General features: G+C 48.4%; 1 protein-coding gene across 4 annotated transcripts in view; it reads left to right on the plus strand.

Moving 5' to 3' along the window:
* The window catches only part of GFOD1 (Gfo/Idh/MocA-like oxidoreductase domain containing 1), a 103677-nt gene that overhangs the window by 71976 nt on the left and 10081 nt on the right, over nt 1-21620 (plus strand). The window contains exons 1-2 of one of the 4 annotated variants that reach the window (XM_088831288.1): nt 7214-15040; nt 16992-17092. The exons of the other annotated variants lie outside the window; for them this stretch is intronic. The gene's annotated coding sequence lies outside the window, so the exon portion shown is untranslated. Of the gene's footprint in view, nt 1-7213; nt 15041-16991; nt 17093-21620 lie in introns of those variants that run through there. 4 annotated transcript variants of the gene reach the window in all.

Below are 21620 nucleotides of genomic sequence, written 5' to 3' on the forward strand. Positions count from 1 at the left end.
TGTGGACTTGCTGTGCTGGGAGTGGCGCTGGCTGGTATTTACACCCAGAAGTTTCTTTTGGGGGGGAGCACAGCCTAGGGACCTCAGGGTGGCTCCCCCCATGGTGGTGGCTTCTGGGCTCTTTGTTGCTCATTCATGAGTAAAGACCAGCAGCCAGGCACTTTCCACAACTTATCTTTATTTGCTCCTCGGGGTATTACTGCCTGCATTTTACTGATGAGGAAGCTAAACTCCTGGGAGGCTGATGCTCTTATCTGAGTTTGCACAGCCACTAAAGGGCAGGCCTGGCGTCTGCCCAACGCTTAAGCCCTTCAAGCCTGTAACACCACCCTATCTGAATTTCTGGATAACTCATGAATCTCTTCTATTACAGGGAAGAAAAAACAAGATTCCTCTCTCAGAGGCCAGGGCATGATATGTGAGTTTTATCGAGTGATTTATAGGTTCCTTATCTCATACCCCGTGCCTCTTGGCAGAGGGCCATGCCCAAGGCCACGGCTGGATGTGCCAACTGCTGAGTAGAATCTCTCCTGACCCTCCTTCTGGAGCTTAGGCCCCCACCTCCATCCAAAGGGTATTGAAAGGGTTATTTTTTTTTTCCTTTTCAAGCAAAAATTGTAATTTTATCTTAAAATTTGTGATGCACTTAAAATTCAAAGAAAACAGAAGCACTCTGAGAAGCCACCCTCCCATTTCCTGCCCTCAGGCCCCCAGTGTTACTGGTCAGGGTTCCCTTCCAGAGATATTTTACATAAATACAAGCAAATACATAGTTATCTATGTCTCTCTATACAGATGATATTATACCAGGCACATTTTTCTGCATCTGATCCTTTTTGTATAACTTTCCATATCCTGCATGAAAAGCTTTCTCGTTTTTATGTGAAATACAAAATTTACATAAAAATTGTGAAAAAGATCATGTTTAATGATAAAGTAAGTCTTTTAAAAATAGGTTACATGTTTGTCAGTTAGCCAGCTAACAAAATACCTATATATTATTCCTTTAAGAAACTGGCCAAGGAAATTCACGTACTGTTTTGTAGAGTCCAAATTAATTGAATAAGTAATGATGTCCCCAACACGAAAAGGTTATTTTGAATCAATTTTTTTTAAAAATTTGAAATTCAAGCAGCACAAGTTGGTGCTTATTATTAAAAAGAAATGCTTCGGTAAGTTTTAGTGTCATTAGATTCCAGAGAAACAAGAGAGGGAGAAGATGGTGTTTTGGGGGAGCCCCATTCTCCACCTGGATGGAGAGCTGTGATGCAGCTGTGTTCCCGCAGGGCTGCACAGTACTGGTCCATGGGGGCCTTTCCACAAGGATGCTGAGCCAGGGAATGTGGGCACAGAAAGCCCGTGTTGCTTCTCGCCTGAAAAGCTCTCTGACTTCTTTGTTCCTATCGGTGGCACAGATGGTAAGAATCTACTTGCAATGCGGGAGACCTGGGTCTGATCCCTGGGTCGGGAAGACCCCCTGGAGAAGGAAATGGCAAGCCACTCCAGTATTCTGGCCTGGAGAATCCCATGGACATAGGAGCCTGGCGGGCTGCAATCCACGGGGTCACAAAGAGTCGGACATGACTGAGCGACTAACACACATACCACTTTATCTACTCACCCCCTCCCAGTATGAAATGAGTCGATTATCTGAAAAAACCGGGGGCAAAGTGCACTGACCGATGTCTGCGCAAACATTAATGGCTCATAGAAGTACTGAATTAGAGAAACCTTTCGCTGATGGAGAGGGTGATTGCAACTTCTCCTTACTGTGTGCAGTGTCTGGGTAACAGGGTGCTTAATGTTTTAAAAACCATCAAAACAGAACCACACAGGATGAGGGGTGGTGACTGGCACATTGAACCTCTGCTCGGACAGTGGGCAGTGAGATCTAGGCTGGAGGCGAGGATGGAACATAGGATTGGAACGGTTTCATGTTTTTAACAAGCACTTCTTGCCCCTAGAATCCTTTTCTCTTGCTCAGCTCGGACGTGAGGCTGAAGCCCCATCCCTCACTTTGTGGATGAGGAAATGCACAGGGGCTGGGCTGGGGTCTGGGAACAGGAGCCACATGAAGTCTCTGCCCACCCCTGTCCCCCACCTCGTACCCACAGACACTGGTTACTCATCCTTGAGAGCAAGGTGTGTGTGGAGGGGGACGCTGCCTGTGAACGCCATCGGGCAGAGCAGCAGGAGGAGGTGTTTGATGAGAAGAGCTTTGTGGGGCTGGCACACTGGTAGGGGAGTGTGTGATAGCCCCCAAGAGTGGCTTCTGCCAGGTGAATGATACTTCTGCTGGCTCTGGGTGGCAGGGGACAGCCCTGTGTCCCCCAGGGAGTACGAGGCTCCTCTGCACTGGCCAGGGCCAATATAAGTCAGGTCTCCAGACAGCGGCCCTGGAACTGCTGGTTCACGGCTGTGCGTCCAGCACAAACACAGTGCAAGTTTGTTTGTCTGAGCTTAAAAATGGGAATTGGGGTGAGATGGAAGCTCCCTGGGACATCAACATAATGATCTTTTAGGGCCTGGGAATAAAAGGAGGACAGAGGTCTGTAAACACAAAGCTCTTGTTTGAAAAAATCAAAGGATAATTGCGCAAACTCACTACCCTAAGGTAACTGATAAGAGTAGAGTCATAAACTGCTGTTTGATGAAAATGTGGCTTGAAAAAAATCCAGAGGAGACGTCAGCTGCACAGATAGGGCAGACATGACTAAGGAGGGAATAGTTCATGACTTTATTCTTGCATATTATTGTTTATTGCTATATTTGTTATTTATTATCATTCTGCTCTGTGAGTGCTTTAACTTCACAGAGACCATTCTTCAGGCTTTAAGCCTTTGAAGAGGCTGAGTGGCCTTGTTTTAGACACGGTTCTTTCCCTGCCCCTCACCTATATGACTCTACTTAATACAATTCTTCCCTTTCTTTTCTCACCCACTCACCCCCAACAGAAATTGACCTGCTTTCAAAAGACACTCACCGATTCAATGAGCTAACAGGACAGTTTACAAGTTCTACTCAGAAGCCCCTTGATAACTATTTAACCTTAATACACCTAAAGGAAAGAAAAATTCTGTTATTTCCTTTTCCAGCCTGGCAGGAATGCATGATTGGAGACGTCTCTGAGCCCCATCCCTCTACCTTCCTGTCTCTTGTGCCAAGCAGGACTTAGCCACCCTTCCTTGTTACAGAGTGATCGGTCTTAACAGAAGGTCCCCACCATGACCACTTGCCAGTTTTGTTGTTGTTGTTGAGTTGCTAGGTTGTGTCCAGCTCTTTGTGACATTATGGACTGCAGCACGCCAGGCTTCCCTGTCCTTCACTATTTCCTGGAGTTTGCTCAAACTCATGTCCACTGAGTCAGTGATGCCGTCCAACCATCTCCATCCTCTGTCTCCTTCTCCTGCCCTCAGTCTTTCCCAGAAGCAGGGTCTTTTCCAGTGAGTCACCTCTTTGCATCAGGTGGCCTAAGTATTGGAGCTTCAGCTTCAACATCTGTTCTTCTAATGAATATTCAGGGTGGATTTCTTTTAGGGTTGACTGGTCTGATCTCCTTACTGGCCAAGTTTTAAAGACCATTTAAAGATAGTTCCATGCGCTCCAAGGGGGCATTTTTTGCTTGCTGATGTCATCCACAGTAGTTAGGACCAGAGTCCTGTAGGAGTGAGTGCCTGGGTGAGTCCTCTCCTGCCGGGCCTCTCTGGAGATGCTGGCACGGGCCTGAGATGAGAATGTCAGCCTCACAGTGGGCCCATGCCTCCTCTGCTCTCCCACCCCGACCCATGAAGCGGCTGCAGCTATTGCTAATCAACCAGTTTTTCTGTGCTGTCCTGGTCAGCAGATACAGAAGCAACTCCTGCTAGAGAGTTCCAGCTGGGAGACACCCAGGCGTTGGAACGTGAACTCTGCTAATGCCCACCACCTCTGCCCCTCCGCTCCGTGCTGAGAGCCTCTCCTTCCTGAAGGTGTGGGTTTGCCTTTGAAGACTGGAAACAAAAAAATGATCTAGATCATTGATGGCTAATAGATGCAGCTTAATCTCAGAAGTTTAAAGTGATTTATACCCAAAGTTTATATCTTCATGTGTCTTCAAAACCCTTAAGAGGCAATTGACTGTATTACTCTGCATCAGAGAGTTCAGAAAATTGTGTTTATTCTCTAAGATCAAGAAGGTGCCATGCACGACTCTGCCCGTCCCAACTAGTGGGACAAGCTTGAAGTATCTGTAGCCCCCATTTCACTCATGCTTTGCTGGACCTCTGTGGATTTTTAAGGGCTTCTTCAGGTCAGGTCCAGACTCTTTCTTCAAACTTTTATGATGATCAGGTACTAAACAAGCCACTTCTGTGCCAAGGGGAAACCAAAGTATTGATAAGATGGCTTCTGCCTTTAAAGAACTTCTTTTTTCCCCCCTTTTTCAAACTTTAAACTTCTTATTTTGTACTGGGGTATAGCCCATTAATAATGTAGTGGTAGTTTCAGATGAACAGCAAAGGGACTCAGCCACACATATGCATGTATCCATTCTCTCCCAAACCCCCCCTCCCATCCAGGCTGCCATGTAATACTGAGCAGAGTTCCATGTGCTATCCAGTAGGTCCTTATTGGTTTTCCATTTTGGATATAGCAAAGAACTTCTAATCATGAGTTGAGGAGGGACTATATAGAATGTTCTAGAACAAAAGTTCCCCAACATTCTCCATTGATGGTGCCCTTAATGTCTCAGTAATTTTTTCATGGTGCTCCTAGATCTGGCAATTCCGTTTAGTAAGTCCAAATAAAAAGACAGATTTGCCCCAGATACTTGAAAAAATAGCACCTAAATTGAAGGAATAAAAATATTTGCACTTCATTCTTAAATGATCAGATTCAGTTACACTGGGATACGAGTGCATCAGGTACCATGCAGCCTCTCAAACCACAGAATCAGCTAGAACACTACACCCTCGTTTCCCATCCTGCCTTGAGTCTTGCCTGATATTTTTGATTGTTTGTTTGGCTTTTATCACCGCGACTGCTGAAAGCCAAGCTTCACAGAGATGGGATGCCATCGAAAGGTAGATAGTGTAATTCAGGATTGAAACTGTGAACTTTCTGAGGAGTAGCTCCCTCAGGATCCAACAGATGTTAAGTACTGATATTATGTTTTCCTCAAAAATTAAAAATACACTGCCGTTCCCCTGCAAGTTCGGTCTGGGACCCCTGGATACCTTGGGTGCCGAGACATTAAGGCTGGGAACTATGGGTCTAAAGCAGAGAAACTGGTCATGGAAACCACAAGACCAGGTAGAGCCTGGGCACCTCCTCCCATTGCTTCCTCAGGAAAGCCCTCAATAAGTGTTTGTGCGTTAAATGAATAATTTCATGAAAATCCATGACGACAACTGGATTCCTCTGCAGTCATATTTTCCTGCCTGTGAAGTTGGCTTGAGAATTATAATGTACTTTTCTTTTTCCTTTTTTTTCAGTTTATGAATTTTTTACTGTATTTATTTTAATTGAAGGATCATTGCTTTACAATATTGTGCTGGTTTCTGCCATGCATCAACATGAATCAGCCATAGGTACACATATGTCCCCTGCCTCTTAAAACTCCCTCCCACCCCATCCGACCCCTCTAGGTTGTCAGAGAGCCCCAGTTAGAGTTCCTCGAGTCATACAGCCAATCCCCACTGGTTATTTAATATGTGGCAGTGTGCGTGTTTCTCTGCTGCTCTCTCCATTCGTCCCAGCCTCTCCTCTCCCCCGCCCCCCAGCTGCCCCAAGTCCACAAGTCTGTTCTGTATGTCTTTGTCTCCTCTGCTGCCCTGCAAGCAGGTTCATCAGTACCATCTTTCTAGATTCCATGTGTATGCGCTAACTTACGGCATTTGTTTTTCACCTTCTGACTTACTTCACCCTGTATATTAGGCTCTAGGTTCATCCACCTCGTTAGCACTGACTCAATGGCATTCCTTTTTATGGCTGAGTAATATTCCATTGTGTGTATGTACCACAGCTTCTTGATCCATTCATCTGTCAGTGGACATCTAAGTTTCTTCCACGTCATGGTTATTGTAAATACTGCTGCAATGAACACTGGGGTACGTGTGTCTTTTTCTATTAAGCAGGGTATATGCCCCGTAAGTAATGGGATTGTTGGGTCATATGGTAGTTTTATTCCTAGTTTTTAAGGAATCTCCATACTGTCTTCCACAGTAGCTGTATCAATTTATATTCCCACCAACAGTGCAAGAGGGTTCCCTTTTCTCTGCACCCTCTCCCAGCATTGATTATGTGTATATTTTTTGGTGATGGCCATTCTGACAGGTGTGAGCTGGTATCTCATGCAAGGTGAGTCGCAGGCTCGTTGAGGGAACCAGAATATGTGGGTTTGAATCCTGGCTCTACCACTTACTGGGCTGTGAATTTGGGCATCGGCTCTTGAGGGTTTGGCCTCGTGGTTTGTGACACGGTGATGACAGTGACTCTCCAGGGTGCTGGGAGGAACTGACGAGCGCAGCTGCTTCACCAGGTGCTTCGTACCTCCTAATCCTTTCAATTCGTATGTGTACTTGTTTCTGTAATCCTTCTTCCTGGGGTGGACAAGCAGTCAATGGGATCAAACGTGACAAATTTTTCTCACGATGAGGTGGGTGAGAGTTGACCTGGAGGCGGGAAGGGAACGACCCACAGCTGTCTGCTCTCGAGGGGTCTTGACGACTCCCTGCCCCACTGTGGAACAGAGCGAACCACGCCTGGGTCTCTGTCCCTGTTTTCTGTCTGCATCTGGCACATCTTTAGGGCTTCTGCTATGTCTTAGCATCTGTGCATCCCCTCGCAGTCCGGTGCAAGTCTGCTGAGTGGCCAGGTGTTCAGGAGCCCCAGGCCAGGTTTATTCCAGCACTGAGCCCTGCAGAGCCCTCTCTGGGGGTCAGTGAGAGTCCCTTCCATTCAGGAGCATCCTCAGGATGTGTGGAGAGCCTTCAGAGCCTTTATCACCTGTCTGCCTGTATCCCCGCCTCCTTCAGGGTCTCACAGTGTTACGTGGAAAACAGAGTATTAAGACTTGAGTCAACCCACTCTTTCTTCTGTAAAATGGGGTTGTTTCCAGCTGACCTCACCAGGCAGCCCATGAAACTTCTAGCTTCTCAGGCTTTCAACTAGCATTGCTTAGGCAGACCCAGACCCAGATGCACCCAGTTTTCTGGAAGTTGCTGCCAACTAGGTTTTTGCCTTTAAAAGAGTCTGCATTGTTTCCAAGTTGTTGCCAAAACAAAACAACACCTCCAAAGCTCTAAGACTCACTCTAGCCAGTGCCTGGGCCCTTCAGCCCGGGTTGTCTAAACCTGCTGAAACCTTCATGGGCTCAGTGCTGGGGGTTGTCGACTGGTCCAGAGATGAAAACTCAAACACTGTCTCTTTAAGAGAAAAGGCTGGGGCAGGGAGGATGTGGCTGGCATCTGGGTTGCTCCAGGGTGGCCTGGATCTCTGTGCCCAATTAGGGTGTTGTAAACTTTCCCCTGCTACCCTCACCCTCTCCGAGTCTTGCCCATTTCTAAGGTTCTGAGCTCTGTGGACAAGACCCTCATCCTAGTGATGATGGGAGCACAGATGTGTGCAAACATCAGCGGCAACCAAGGGTGAGGGGCGGTTCTCGGGAAAGAGGGGTTCTGATCCGCAGCCTAGATCACTGGCTGAGGAGCAGCTGATAAGGTGCTCAGCTAAATGTCTCACCCTGGCTTTGCCTTTCCGTTTGCTTGGCCTCGCCTCCCTGGGCCTCACACACAGCCAGTCATGCCAGGGGTGTGCCCAGTGTCGAGTGAATCAGCACCCCAGCTGCTGCCTGTCGACTCTGCACTTTGTTTTCATTCACGAGAGAGCCCAGCATCCAGCCGCGGGATTCCAGGCAGAGAACGATGCCGCAGATTTGTTTTTTCAGGGGACACTTTTCTCCTGCATCTCAGCAGTAACTTCAATCTTGAATTAGGTTTATTTCTTCCTGCAGACTTTCCTAAGTACTATTCATTTCATATTTTCATCAGTCCTATCAAACTGGAAGGGCCAGATGGTTGTTGTTGTTTAGTCACCAAGTCATGTCCGACTCTTTATGACCCCATGGACTGCAGCACGCCAGGCCTCCCTGTCCTTCACCATCTCCCGAAGTTTGCCCAAGTTCATGGCCATTAAATTGCTGGTGCCGTCCAACCATCTCATCATCTGTCACCCTCTTCTCCTTCTGCCTTCAATGGGGCCAGATATCAGCCCCGTTTCAAGATGGTTTGCACATGGCATCAGGGACAAAGCCAGACTTAGGACCCATTTTGATTTCAAGTCTTGGCACCTTACCCGCCCCCCTTGCTGCCCTGTACTTATCTCCCTGCCCACCCCATCTCTTTTGAATTTTTGTCACTCTCAGAGCTGACATGGGCAGCTTTTATCTGGATGCGTTATTAAATTCAGCTGACATTTATGAGCACTTTTCATGTGTCAGGATAGTACCTATATGTCATTTCACCCTCAAGGCAGCCTTGAGAAGAAGGCGTTATTATTCCAATTTCATAATAAGGGAACCGAGCTCCCTCAGTGTCAGATGGCTTGGGTCACACCGTTCCAAATGCCAGAATCTGAACTTCAGTCTGCACCCCTCGACCCCCATTCCACTTCCCCACTCCAATAAATCACGTGGGATCTTGGGCTGCTTTATTTATAGACTCTCAGTGCTTCCTCTGTGCTGAAATCAATCTCAGAAAGAAGTCCAGAAAGCTTGTAAACCTGTGTACTAGAGAAGCATGTTAACTGCCAACCACAGAAACTGCCTGGCTGATTTTATCAGAATGGAATTTTTCGAAAGGACATTAATGCATCACAGAAATGTTCAGGAGCCCGGGGAGACAGTCTTGGAAAACAAGAAGAACGAAGACAGACTTTGGCAGCTGGAATCAGGCCAGATGACACAGAGGAACCCCCCAACATGGATGGACCTGGTTGCTTGCATTGATGCTGGTCCTGGGCTGCAGGGGCCATCACTGGCGTCACTGTCTCTGCAGCCCTTGGAAATTGAAGTTGCTACCCCTCTGCTGGCCTGGACTCTCCACACGTCAGCTTCTTTGGGTACCAGGCCCAGGTGGTATCCCTGGCTGGCCAAACCCAAGTGTGCCAGTGCTTTTGCTGCAAAGGCTGCTGGGAAACAACCCCCGGCTTGGCTTCCATAATGGGAAGATGCTCTGCTTACTGCCAGGATGCCCAAGGTGGGAAATTCCCACGTGGAGCAGGCTGATGCGGGTACATGACAGCCCTTGAACGTCACAAATCTGTACCACTCAGCCCTAAACACACACAAACACCCTAGTTCATTCTAGGTTACTTCTCTGTTTCGAATCCTCACTACCCTCCCCACCCCTTGTCACAGACTTGGTCTAAGACCTGGAGAGTGCTTTGGGAAGTGTTTTGTTAATGATTATGCCGACCTGCTGGAGAAGGAAATGACAACCCTCTCCAGTGTTCTTGCCTGGAGAATCCCAGGGATGGTGGAGCCTGGTGGGCTGCCGTCTATGGGGTCGCACAGAGGCGGACACAACTGAGGCGACTTAGCAGCAGCAGCTTAGCAGCGTGAGACCTGCTAGTACTCAGCCCTGGCTCTGGATTGCCTTCTGGCTGCGGGAGGGGTTTCTTATCATTGTCTGGTCCCATTAGCAGAAACAGAAGCTTTTGGATTAAAGATGGTCCCACAGCTGACTTGTTCCCTCTACTTCTGGCCAAGCGGTGAGATCCATTGTTTCCGGGTATTGGGCTGCTTTCCTTTCCTGCGCAGCTTTCACACTATATTTGTTGCTTATTTCTGGAGGTGTTTATTCCTCCAAGGATCTGTGTTCCTGGGCCTCATGGCAGGGTGGAAGTGTGGCCCCACGGTGGTTTGGCTGCTGCCTCTGTGTTTCTTAGGGCTGAAGTATGTGGCAAGGTCCATTGCTGCCCAGTCCCTTCTGCCAAGATGTGAGGTGCCTGCGTGCAGAAGGCTGGGGCCCTCGAGGGCTTCCTCTGTTCAGTGTGGGAACCCAGTCACCACGCGGCCCGCTCCCTCAGCCTCTCTCCTGATCATATTCCTTCAGTTGCTCTGCTATCGACTAAAAAAAAGTCCAACTTGAGAGTTGTGAGTTAAGCTTTATTTGGGGCAAAATGAGGGCTGCAGCCCGGGAGGCAGCATCTCAGATAGCTCTGAGAGACTGCTCCAAAGCGGCAGTGGGGGAAAGTCAATATATAAGGTTTTGGAGAAGGGGGAGTTCAGTACCACGAAGCACTCATTTTACAAAAGTCATGAGGATCTGATGTCACCATGAAGGGGTTTAGTGCTTCTCTAGATGCGGAGATGCAAGGATTGAGATCATAACATCCAAGTATCTAAAGACCTGTCCCACCAGATTCCCTGGAGCACAGAGTGCCTCACTCCACCCTGAACTCCCTCGGGGCTTGTCGAAGGTCAACAGCTACAGCGGCTGTTCAATCTGTAGAGGCAAATGGCAAATGCCTTTGTCGTTCAGTCGTTGGCAATGCTCTTGGTAAGTGCCAGTTTGTAGTTGACACTGCCCAGGTGTATCTACCTGTCCAGGACGACAGTGGCAGCGTTCCTCCCAGGCGGAGCCTCCAGGCCTCCCCCTGCAAGCAGTAACAGCTTCTGCCGCCCCCCACTGCCTTCCCTGAGGGCCTCCCAGCTCTGTGCTGGGCTGTCACTGGGCCCAGAGGGCTTGGGCTTCTTTTCTCAAGCCGCCTGTTGCCCTGAGGGTCAGCCCTTCCATGCTGCTCCTACCCTCCCATTGGTAGCAATTCCCTACATGGAAATAGAAGACAGAGAGCCTTGGGATCACAGAACTAAATTTGCAGGCAGACCTGCTGCCTGTATATGGTCTTGGGCAATCCCTCTTAACCTCGGTCCTCTATTCTGGGCAAATGGGGATAATGATGCCCGTGTGATGCTTAACTGAGCTGACGGGAAGCCTGAGCACCTGGTGGATTCATACAGTTTCAGCTCTCCTTCCCTTCCTTGTGCTTTTCCCAGCCCCCCAGAGGCCAAGTCTGCCACCTCCCTGGCACTGTTCCTATTACTGCTGTCTACAGGGAGCCCTGAATTGAGGACACAATCTCCGTGGTAATGAGGAGACTAATAATAGTTTGTAAAAAGCCTAGAGTAGCTCGCCGTGTCCTATTTGATGGAGTAAAAACTACTGCAAGAGCATAAAAGTAAAGGGAGGTCTGCAAGGAATGTTGGCACATGTCCCTTTGCTTGGAAAATACTTGAGAATCTTTCTCTTCTTGGGTCTTTCTCGGGCTTGCAGGCAAATGAAGGAACTGGGATGAAGTCATTTGAGTATGACCTGGTGGCTCAGAGGGTAAAGCATCTGCCTACAATGCAGGAGACCTGGGTTCGATTCCTTGGTCGGGAAGATCCGCTGGAGAAAGAAATAGCAACCCACTCCAGTACCCTTGCCTGAAAAATCCCATGGATGGAGAAGCCTGGTAGGCTACAGTCCATGTGGTTGCAAAGAGTCGGACATGACTGAGCGACTTCACTTTCTTTCATTTTCGCCCTGATCTGGGTGGACGTAATCTCATCACAGGAGTCCTTTAAGGACAGAGTTCCCTCTAGCTGGAGGCTGAAGGGGAAGCCAGAGAGATTCCAAGCGTGGGAAGAATTTCCTTCCACGTGATACTGTTACTGGCCTGAAGATGGTGCCTCTAGAGGCTGCAAGGAAAGCAGCAGCGACCTCAGGCATGCAGCCCCAAGGAACTGAATTTGGCAGACAATCTTATGAGCTGGGAAGCCAGTTCTTTCCAGGAGCAGCCTTGTGAAACCTTAAGCAGAGACCCAGCTGTGCCTGCCTGGACTTCTGATCTAGAAAACTGTAAGATAGCAAATGGGTGCTACATTAAGCTGCCACGTGTGTGATCATTTTTAGGGCAGCAGTAGAAAGTTAATCTAGCCAAGCTGTCGGGATTGGTAGGGACTGTGGTCTACTGGACCTGCACAACCACTGTTCAGCTCCAACTGCTTGTTGGTGTGCAGGAGACTCTGGGGGAAGAAATCCAGTGTTTCTGGATCTTTCGATCTTTAAAATAGTGTGAAGTATACTGTTTGTTTTAAAGTAAAAAAACATCTGCTGGGTGAATATACCTATGATCCCTTCAGTAAAGCATAACTCCTCTTAGATGGAAAGCGTTTGCTACTTTTTTTCCTTTGAGAAGTTGCCTAGTTTAAAGTCTTGTCTTCCATTTATATGCAGTGAGGACAGCATTTCTCTGAGTGTTGACTTGCTGTCGACAATTAGGGACTGAGGTTTTGTCGGGGACTCGGGGGAGGTGGCTTTGGGAGATAACAGGCGTGTCCCACGCTTTTGGGTGTGTGGAGAGAACTCCCACTATAATTAGGAAGAGGAAGTACAGATTTCTTTATTTCTCTGCAGCTCTCCTGATCACCATTCTAAGCCCCATCTTTAGGGAGGGCGGTAGGAAGTAGAATGACAGTGAATCTGGTCATCTCACCCAACCTGATCACTTATATTTTCTTTTAAGTACCTTGGTCTCTTTACATGAGTCTGGTGGCCCATTAATCCAGCATTCTGCCCTTTGCCCGCCGCTAACTGCAGAATGTGACTGATTCTATGGTGAAAGTGAGGCTTAGGTAACTGCCTGTGTTCCCTGGATCCAGATGGTGCCTTTGACTCCTGGCTTGTCCACGTGTGTGTGGTGGTGGTGGTGGTACTGGCCACCCCCCAGGATAATAACCACTGACGTGTGGTACGTGTCATTTGGCTCTTTGGGACCAACACAGCAGAACACACGGTCCTGGCCGTTTCCCTTTGTCCCCAAGTCCTGACCATTGCAGTCACTGCCTCCAGCCCCAGACCTCTGTCCCCCCAGGGACCCTCTTACCACCTCCCTGCCCCCCTCACTTGGGTTTCTGCCTGTGCCACCTCTAGGCAGGGAGGTTGGGAAGCTTGCCTCTAGCCTAGAAGATCTCTGGCTCCCACCTACCTACCTGCTGTTTCTAAATCTCTCCTCTTGGTCCCCTTGGGCTAGAAGTGGTGAGCTTTTCTTTTCTCTCCTGGGGATGTCCAGGCTGGAAGGAGCTAGAAGGAGCTGGCTAGAGACTTCCCAAGATTATCTCCTCACCTGTATTAGCCATAGTGTTGGTGTGTATGCTCGTGCTCAGTCCCTTGATCATATCCAACTCTCTGTGACCCCATGGACTGTAGCCCACCAGGCTCCTCTGTTCATGGGACTTTCCAGGCAAGACTACTGGAGTGGGTTGCCATTTCCTTCTCCAAGGGATCTTCCCAACCTAGGGATTGAACCCCCATCTCCGGAGTCTCCTGCATTTGCAGGGGGATTTTTTTTACCACCGCCCCACCTGGGAATAGATGTGTGCAACTGACCAATGAAAGTGAAAGTCGCTCAGTCGTGTCCGACTCTTTGCGACCCCATGGACTATACAGTCCATGGAATTCTCCAGGCTAGAATACTGGAGCAGATAGCTGTTCCGGATCTTCCCAGCCCAGGGATGGAACTCACATCTCCCACACTGCAGGTGGATTCTTTACCATCTGAGCCACCAGGGAAGCCCAAGAATACTGGAGTGGGTAGCCTAGTCCCTTTTCCAGTGGATCTTCCCGACCCAGGAATCAAACAGGGGTCCTCTGCATTGCAGGCGGATTCTTTACCAGCTGAGCTACCAGGGACCAATAAGGAAACCCCAAATTAGAAGTGTGTCAGAAGTGCTGTCCCTGTTGTGGGTATATGTGTCTATCTGTGTCTGTGTGTATGTGAGCTATAATTAGACTGTACCATTGTATGTGAAACCATCTGAGAAAATCTCAGCCCTGACAGGGGTTCCTGTGCAAGAGGAAGACTGACGACAGGCCAGAGTAGTGGGGGAAAGCCCATAAGAGGCTGGTGGAGTGTGGGCTGGTCTACAAGGGCAGGTTATATACAGAACAGCACTTGAACATCTAATTCAGTTCAGTATCAAGGCCCATCCATATTAAGCCACACTGACCTCCTTTCCTTGGCTTCCCCCCACTCTTTCAGAGCCCACTGATAGCATCCTTGACAAAGGAGCTGAAGACGCATCACCCTGACCCATTTCCATCTCAGGTTTGAAATTAGAAGTTGCTGTGGGAGACTTTGTATCGTCACCCAGCTGGGCATTGGGCACCCCCGGCACCCCCACCACTGTTTCCCAGTTCCTGGTGCTCACCGCGGCCAGTTGCACCACTTCCTGGGAGCCCCCCTGTGGTGCCCTGGGCATTGCCCCTCTGTGATGGGCACGTGGGGCCGGCCAGAATGGCAGCACGTGTCTGGGATCAGATCCCAGCTGTCCTCGCCATTGAGTTGCGGTGCTGCGGGCAAGTAGCTTCCGTTTGCAGAGGCTCGGTTTCCACGTCTGTGAGACGGGGACAGTGTTCGTTTCTGCCTCTTGGGGTTGTGTCCATGAAAATAAAAGGAAGGGTGTGTAAAATACGCAGCCTCTTCTGGCACAGAGCCAGTGCTCCATGAACGGTGGTGGTTGCTGGTTTAAATTTTGTCGGGAGTATTGAGAACACATCAGATTAGGGCTGTGAGTCGGGAAGTTGTTTGTCAGGAACTGTCATGGGGATTGAAGATGAAAGATTTAACCTCTCCAAGGGGGTTCTGCTCCCAATTTATACGGAGGAAGGCCCAGAGGGCAGAGTGGGGTTTACATAGGTCATTTCTACTGATGTGCATTCTCAGCGGAAAGAAAACGTGTGTGTGTCTGTGTGTATCTGTCTATCTGTGTCTGTGTGTGTGTGTGTCTGTGTGAGTGTGTGTGTGTGTGTGAGTGTGTCTGTGTGTGTGTGTATCTGTGTGTGTGTCTATGTCAGTGTGTGTGTGTCTGTGTCTGTGTGTATGTGTGTGTCTGGGTGTGTGAAGGAGATATGGCCGTCGGATGGGAAGAAGGAAGGAAGGAACTGAGCTGGACTGAGTGGAGTGTCGCGGTCAGAGGGTGAACCTGACCAAAGGCCCGGTGTCTCTGGATACAAGGAAGGTAGGATTTCAAGTAGCCCTGTCTGTTCAGATACCTAGTTCTGTTGAAACCAGAGATTTATCTTGGTTTTAAAAACTTTTTTCTTCACTCTAAACATTAGCTCTGCTTGATTTCCTTTGAATTAGAGACCCTTTTAAGACTCCACTGACCCTCTTATTCAGAAAATTTAACGTCATGATACACACAGTTTTTTGTAAGTAGTCCAATTTTTGTGGTTTCTCAGACCCAGGTTAAACATCTTGTTTTATTTTTTTTAACAGTGCAAATCATGTTTAATTCAAATTGCATCTCAAAAGAATTTTTTAAAAAAACACTCTTATTTTAGACCATTCTCTAAATGAAACCCGAAGCTGCTGAACAAACAGGTGAACTCTTACATATGCTTCAGAACCCTGCCCAAATGTCACCTCTCCAGCTGAACTTTGTGTCGTATCCAAGTCAGTTGGGCAGCCCCTCCTTCCGCTATCATTGTTCATCCCTCTATTAGACCCTATAATCTATTAGATCCCATAATCACTCATTTCCTGGTTGGTTTCTTCTACTAAACTGTGGGCTCCTTTTCATCTTTTTTTGTGTGCTAGCAGTACTCTTGCCTAGAAAATCCCATGGACTGCAGAGCCTGGTAGGCTGCAGTCCATGGGGTCGCTACGAGTCAGACATGACTGAGCGACTTCACTTTCACTTTTCACTTTCACACATTGGAGGAGGAAATGGCAACCCACTCCAGTGTTCTTGCCTGGAGAATCCCAGGGACGGGGGAGCCTGGTGGGCTGCCATCTGTGGGGTCACACAGAGTCGGACATGACTAAAGTGACTTAGCAGCAGCAGCAGCAGCACAGAAATATTGAAGGAATGGAATATAGAGGAAGAGAATGAGTTCCCCACTGGAAATGCAGGGAAAGCCCTCTCTTATCTTGTGTGAAGAGGAGTGAGAACTAGGAAGCCATATCCTATGGGACGTCTCGTGGGGGCTCTGCCAGCCTGTAGGACCATCATCCACTCTGGCTTTCAGAAGATTAGGGGCTGTCAACAGAAGTGGAATCACCAGGAAGAACTGGTGGGAAAGGAGCACTGGCCTCAAAGATCAGATAAGATAAGGGAGGGTGTGATTGGAAATGTGCTGGGAGAGAGGGATGTTTTGAAGTTCCAGGCTGATTGTGCTAAAGAAGGTCTCTAAGTGGCTGGGTGGCAGCCATTCTCTGGGCATCCAGGGATAACTTATCTGAGCCAGGGCAGAAGAGCACAGCCTCTCTGTGGACAGAAGAAAGTGTGTGTCTTTCCGCAGAAGTGTCAGTGGGGAGCCCCTTACCCCACTCCTGGGGGCGGGGTCCCTGGGATGGAGTATCAGCTCCCATAAAAACTCTAGTCTCTGGAAAGAGAGACAGGTGTGTTCTCAGCCATAGTGTGGAGACCCTGGGCTTGGAGGGCGTGAGGGTGCATCTTCCTGAATTCTACTTTAGGGTCCTTTGGTTGGAAACTCCTTCCCTGTGGCACTGAGTCTTCCCAGGGCGTGGATGTTTAGGATCAGTTACACAGCACACCTGGGGGCTTCCCAGGTGGCACTAGCGGTAAAGAATCCACCTTTGGATTCCATGCAAGGCAGGAGATGCAGGAGACTCAGGTTTGGTCCCTGATTCTGGAAGATCCCTTGGAGGAGGGCACGGCAACCCACTCCAGTATTCTTGTCTGGAGAATCCCATGGATAGGGGAGACTGGCTGGTTACAGTCCATAGGGTTGCAAAGAGTCGACATGACTGAAGCAACTTAGCACACACGCACACAGCACACACTCAGCAGAAAAACTCTCCGTGTCCCCACGAAGGACTTCAGGATGGCGGTGAAACTCCCACAATGATTTCATGTAAAAGCTCCTAACAAAGAGCAGGTGTACTGCCTTGCACATGGTACCTTCACCTTCCAGAAATTTACCATCGTCTCATTTTCTCCCCAGCTCTAGCTCCGTGATTTGGGTGAGAAGGCATTAATCTCACCACCTTAAGCACTGGGAGCTCTCGCTTTATTTGCTGACAAGGGGACCTTGAACTTGATAAAGTAAGTTGGTTCCAATCCAAAAGCTTCCAAAACACCCAACTTAAGTTCTTTGTCGTCATGCAAAGGGGCAGATGGTCTTCGTGGAGGTGGGTTAGGAAGACTTCCCCACAACATCCGGGCCAGTTGCTGCGTGTTTTCTGCCACCCACCAAAGTCACGTTGTACCCCTGACAAATACAGCAAGGTTCTTAGCTGCTTTTGGTGTCGTCACGGGGCCCCGTGTGGAGCGGGCTGAGCATGGGGCCCTGGTGTTGCTGGAGGGACCAGCAGGGTGACCACCGACTGCCACAGTCATGAGTGTCAAGAAAGCTCCCGCTGCTCCTCTGCATCACTTTGAGCACAAACGTTGTCCAGTCGTGCCCTACTCTCTGCGACCTCATGGACGGCAGCACGCCAGGCCTCCCTGTCCTTCACCATCTCCTGGAGCTTGCTCAAACTCATGTCCATCGAGTCGGTGATGCCATCCAACCATGTCATCCTCTGTCATCCCCTTCTCCCTTCAATCTTTCCCAGCATCAGGGCCTTTTCCAATGAGTAGGCTCTTCTCATCAGGTGGCCAAAGTATTGGAGCTTCACCTTTAGCATCGATCCTTCCAGTGAGTATTCAGGGTTGAAACTCTTCAGCTGCTCAGGAAATGTCTGGGGTTTGGCCAAGTACACAGTGGCTTTCCTTGGACACTTGGGATTCCCCCCAGTCCATTTCACACTGCCTGTTTATTCGGAGTGGAATCAGGTCCATGTGTTTCAGGTCCCTTTGTCTGATTCTCTGCTGCGTGATTTTTTTTATGTTTGTTTATGTTGTGGTAAAGGTCAATATAAAACAGTATTATTTTAACCATATTTAACTGTACAGTCCAGTGGCGCTAAGTACATTCACATTATTGCGCAACTCTCCTCATTATTCTCTCTCAAATTTTCCACTTTCCTAAACCGAAACTCTGTCTCCAGTAAGCACTGAGTCTTCATTCCCTCTCCCCATCCCCGGGCCTCTGTCTGCTGCATGAGTTTTTCTAAGATTGTTTGAGGCCCTAAAGTTTTGCATGTTTTGCCTTAGAAGGACACATCTTGCTACAAGACAACAGGAACCCCAAACCTAAAGGGACTTGTGTGTGTGTGTGTTGTGTATGTGTGTGTGTCTGTGTTGTGTGTGTGTCTGTGTTGTGTGTGTGTGTCTGTTGTGTATGTATGTGTCTGTGTTGTGTGTGTGTCTGTGTTGTGTGTGTGTGTCTGTTGTATATGTATGTATCTGTGTTGTGTGTGTGTCTGTGTTGTGTGTGTGTTGCGTATGTGTGTGTTGCGTATGTGTGTGTCTGTGTTATGTGTGTGTGTGTTGTGTGTGTGTCTGTGTTGTGTCTGTGTGTGTGTGTCTTTGTTGTGTATGTGTGTGTCTGTGTGTGTCTGTGTGTGTGTGTCTGTGTTGTGTGTGTCTGTGTTGTGTATGTGTGTGTGTCTGTGTATGTGTGTGTTGCTCTGAGAGATGTGTGGATGCAGGGCTGTGGGGCCTTCCCTGCCATCCTTCTGGTAAAGCTGTACCCAGGAGTGACAGGGCAGAGGCTGTCCTCTTGAGGTGTACAGAGCGGAGAGCAGGGGGTGCTTTCCCCTGTGAGGAGTCAGCCGTGGCTGCCGTCGGGGCGAGCAGCCCTCTGCCTCTCCCTGGCCTCCTCAGTTCCTGTCTCCGTGGGAGAATCTACTGACTTTCACAGCAAAGGAAGGTCAGAGCCTTGGGCTTAGGGCGGTGCCTCTACTTATTATTTCCTTTCTAACACAAAAATGGGGAAGGCTTTTCTCTCAAGAGCCCACTCCAGCACTTTCTCTAGGAGTGGCAAGAAAGTGGCTAAGACATGAAAATCAAGAACTGCTAAGGACATTGGAGTTTCAGGTTCTGGGCATTTTGGAAGGGCAGACTTCAATGGGGAAGAAAAGAAGGCCAAGGAAACCTAAGGATTTTGAGGACGGGGTCCCAGAGCTCTGGTCCCTTCTTTTTAGAAGCCCCACCAAGAAGTAGGGTTGAGGGAAGACTGTGTAAAAGAGAGAAAATAAATTGTACTTTATAGATATGTGAGGGGTCTGCTAGCCCTGAGTTAGGGGTTCCCTTGAAGTTGGAAGCATCATCTTATTTTTTTTAACAATACATTAATCCCGAAAAGGGGATATATGTATACGTATAGCTGATGCACTTTGTACAGTAGAAACTAACATAACACTGTAAAGCAACTATAGTCCAATAAAAAGAACCCAGTATGTTATAAGGGCTTCCATAGGGCTTCCTGGGTAGCTTAGCTGGTAAAGAATCCGCCTGCAATGCAGGTTTGATCCCTGGGTCAGGAAGATCCCCTGGAGAAAGGGACTAGGCTACCCAGCTATCCACTCCAGTATTCTTGGGCTTCCCTGGTGGTTCAGATGGTAAATGATCCACCTGCAATGCAGGAGATCTGGGTTCAATCCCTGGGTCAGAAAGATCCCCCGGAGAAGAGCGTGGCAACCCACTCCAGTATTCTTGCCTGGAGAATCCCATGGGCAAAAGAGCCTGGTGGGCTACAGTCCATGGGGTCACAAAGAGTCAGACACGACTAAGCGACTAAGCACAGCACAGGAGTTATAACTTAGGATGGAGATACCTGTTCCTGCAGAACCCTTAGGGGGCCATCCATGAGCTAGGGATGTGGGTACAGTTTCGTGAATTGATCTTACTGAGAGAGTACACAGCCATCCCCAGAATCATGAAGTCTTGGGAAAATGGATGGGAAGACCTGGCAACGGAGCCTGAGCCTCAGCAGCTTCACAAGTTCAGGGTCGGTAGGGCTTCCCCCAGCTCCTTGGGCACAATGGGAGCAGGTCCGAGAGCTCTGGGACCTTGGCTTTGAAGGGCCCTTCTGCCATCACATGATGTCTTTATGACTCCTTTGGCCCTTAAAAAAAACCCAATGTTTCTCTGACTATAAAAATACAAACTTAGAAAATGGTAGTGAGGACAATAAAAATCAGTCTTGATCGTAGTAATTAATTAACCACTGTAAACATTTTGATGTATTCTCTTTTTTTTTTGTCCTTTTAAGAGAGAGTTGAGATCATAGTATGTCTATGAATAGAGCCCTTTCACTTAACATGACCTCATAATCATCTTGCTTGTCACTAAAATGTCTTTATGAGCATCACTTTCAATGGTTGCACAATCTTCCATTATGCGGCTGTATTACAGCCTACTTATACATTCTTCTATCGTTGGGCACTTGCATTGTTGTTAGCTTTTCACTTTAATAAATAATGCAGTGAGAGGCATCTTTGGGCAAGAAGCTGTGATCGCATTTTAGAAGATTTCTTTATGACAGATTCCTAGAAGTCTCTTCTGATTTTTGAAGATACAGTATTGTGTGTTAAGACGTTGCCAAGACCCATCTGTAAAGTGTGGATGTTGAAAAGGACGGTAGGCAGAGACATGGGGCCAGGTAGCAACACTCACTGGTTTCCAGCACACACATGAATGCTGCTAGGTGCCGTGGGCCTAAGAAATTAGAAGGCCCAACCTTGATCCTTGAGGAACCTGCTGTCTCTTGTGGGACCACAACATACTTAAACAGTGCAAAGGAAGAGATGCCTGTATTTCAGAATCTTGGGAGACCCATGCATGCATTTTTCTGGAAAGGGAGTCAATAGCTTTCATCAGTATCTTTTCATCTACAAAGCTTCAAAGAATTACCCATGAGTTGATTGCTTCGGGTATGTGGAGGGGAGTGGATTATTTTTCTCAATTTATGTTTTCTTTTACTATTTTATAGTTGAGAAGTCAGGTAAACTTTTTTCCTGTGTCATTGATATGACCGGTAGCTGAGAAGATGGCCATCAGGGATCCTGGTTTTGCAGACCATGAAGTAGGGTATGGGAGCGGCCACAGCCTGTACCCAACAGGTGTGAGGCAGATTTTGGCAACGTTTTGTCACCTGTACCTGCGGTGGCCTACTAATCTGTTTACATAGAAATCTGCTCCCGCCAGCAGGAGTCCAATGCTGATAGGATCATATTATCAGAACACAATGTCACACAAGTGCACAGGACTTTTGGTAACACAACCCTGTATTTCCTTATCCCTCTGCTGGAGCCTCAGTCTTCACCTGATTGCTCAGAGTTCAAGAAGCCTCTTACCACCCATTCACAGTCATCAGGAAAGCCAGCCCAACTCTGCTAATGTAGAGGCGGCCAGGTGATGGGGTTGGTGTGTGGGCGCCATGCCTTTTACTCGGGGCCAGGATTTGATGTACACTTGGAAACTGACAGCCACCGATTGTATTTATTTTCTCCAATCTGTGCTGGGCACTTCCATTGCTCCGCTTGCTCTTCCAGTGGGAAAATGAGGGCCCCACGTGCCTATAGCCTTGCCCAGGCATTTCCACCAGACAGATACAATCGTAGGACTTCCACAGGACCCTCTTAGCTCAGCTGGGGGGCAGTGTTCATGGATTTTGTCAAGTCAGCTTCCTGTGGTCAAGAAAACCAGGACGGGTGTGGGTCTCATCGCGCCACCTCCCTTGTGG

Source organism: Moschus berezovskii, chromosome 23, assembly GCF_049115385.1.
Source record: "Moschus berezovskii isolate FMDL1 chromosome 23, NW_MosBer_1.0, whole genome shotgun sequence".
In the NCBI taxonomy this organism is placed as follows: Eukaryota; Metazoa; Chordata; class Mammalia; order Artiodactyla; family Moschidae; genus Moschus; species Moschus berezovskii.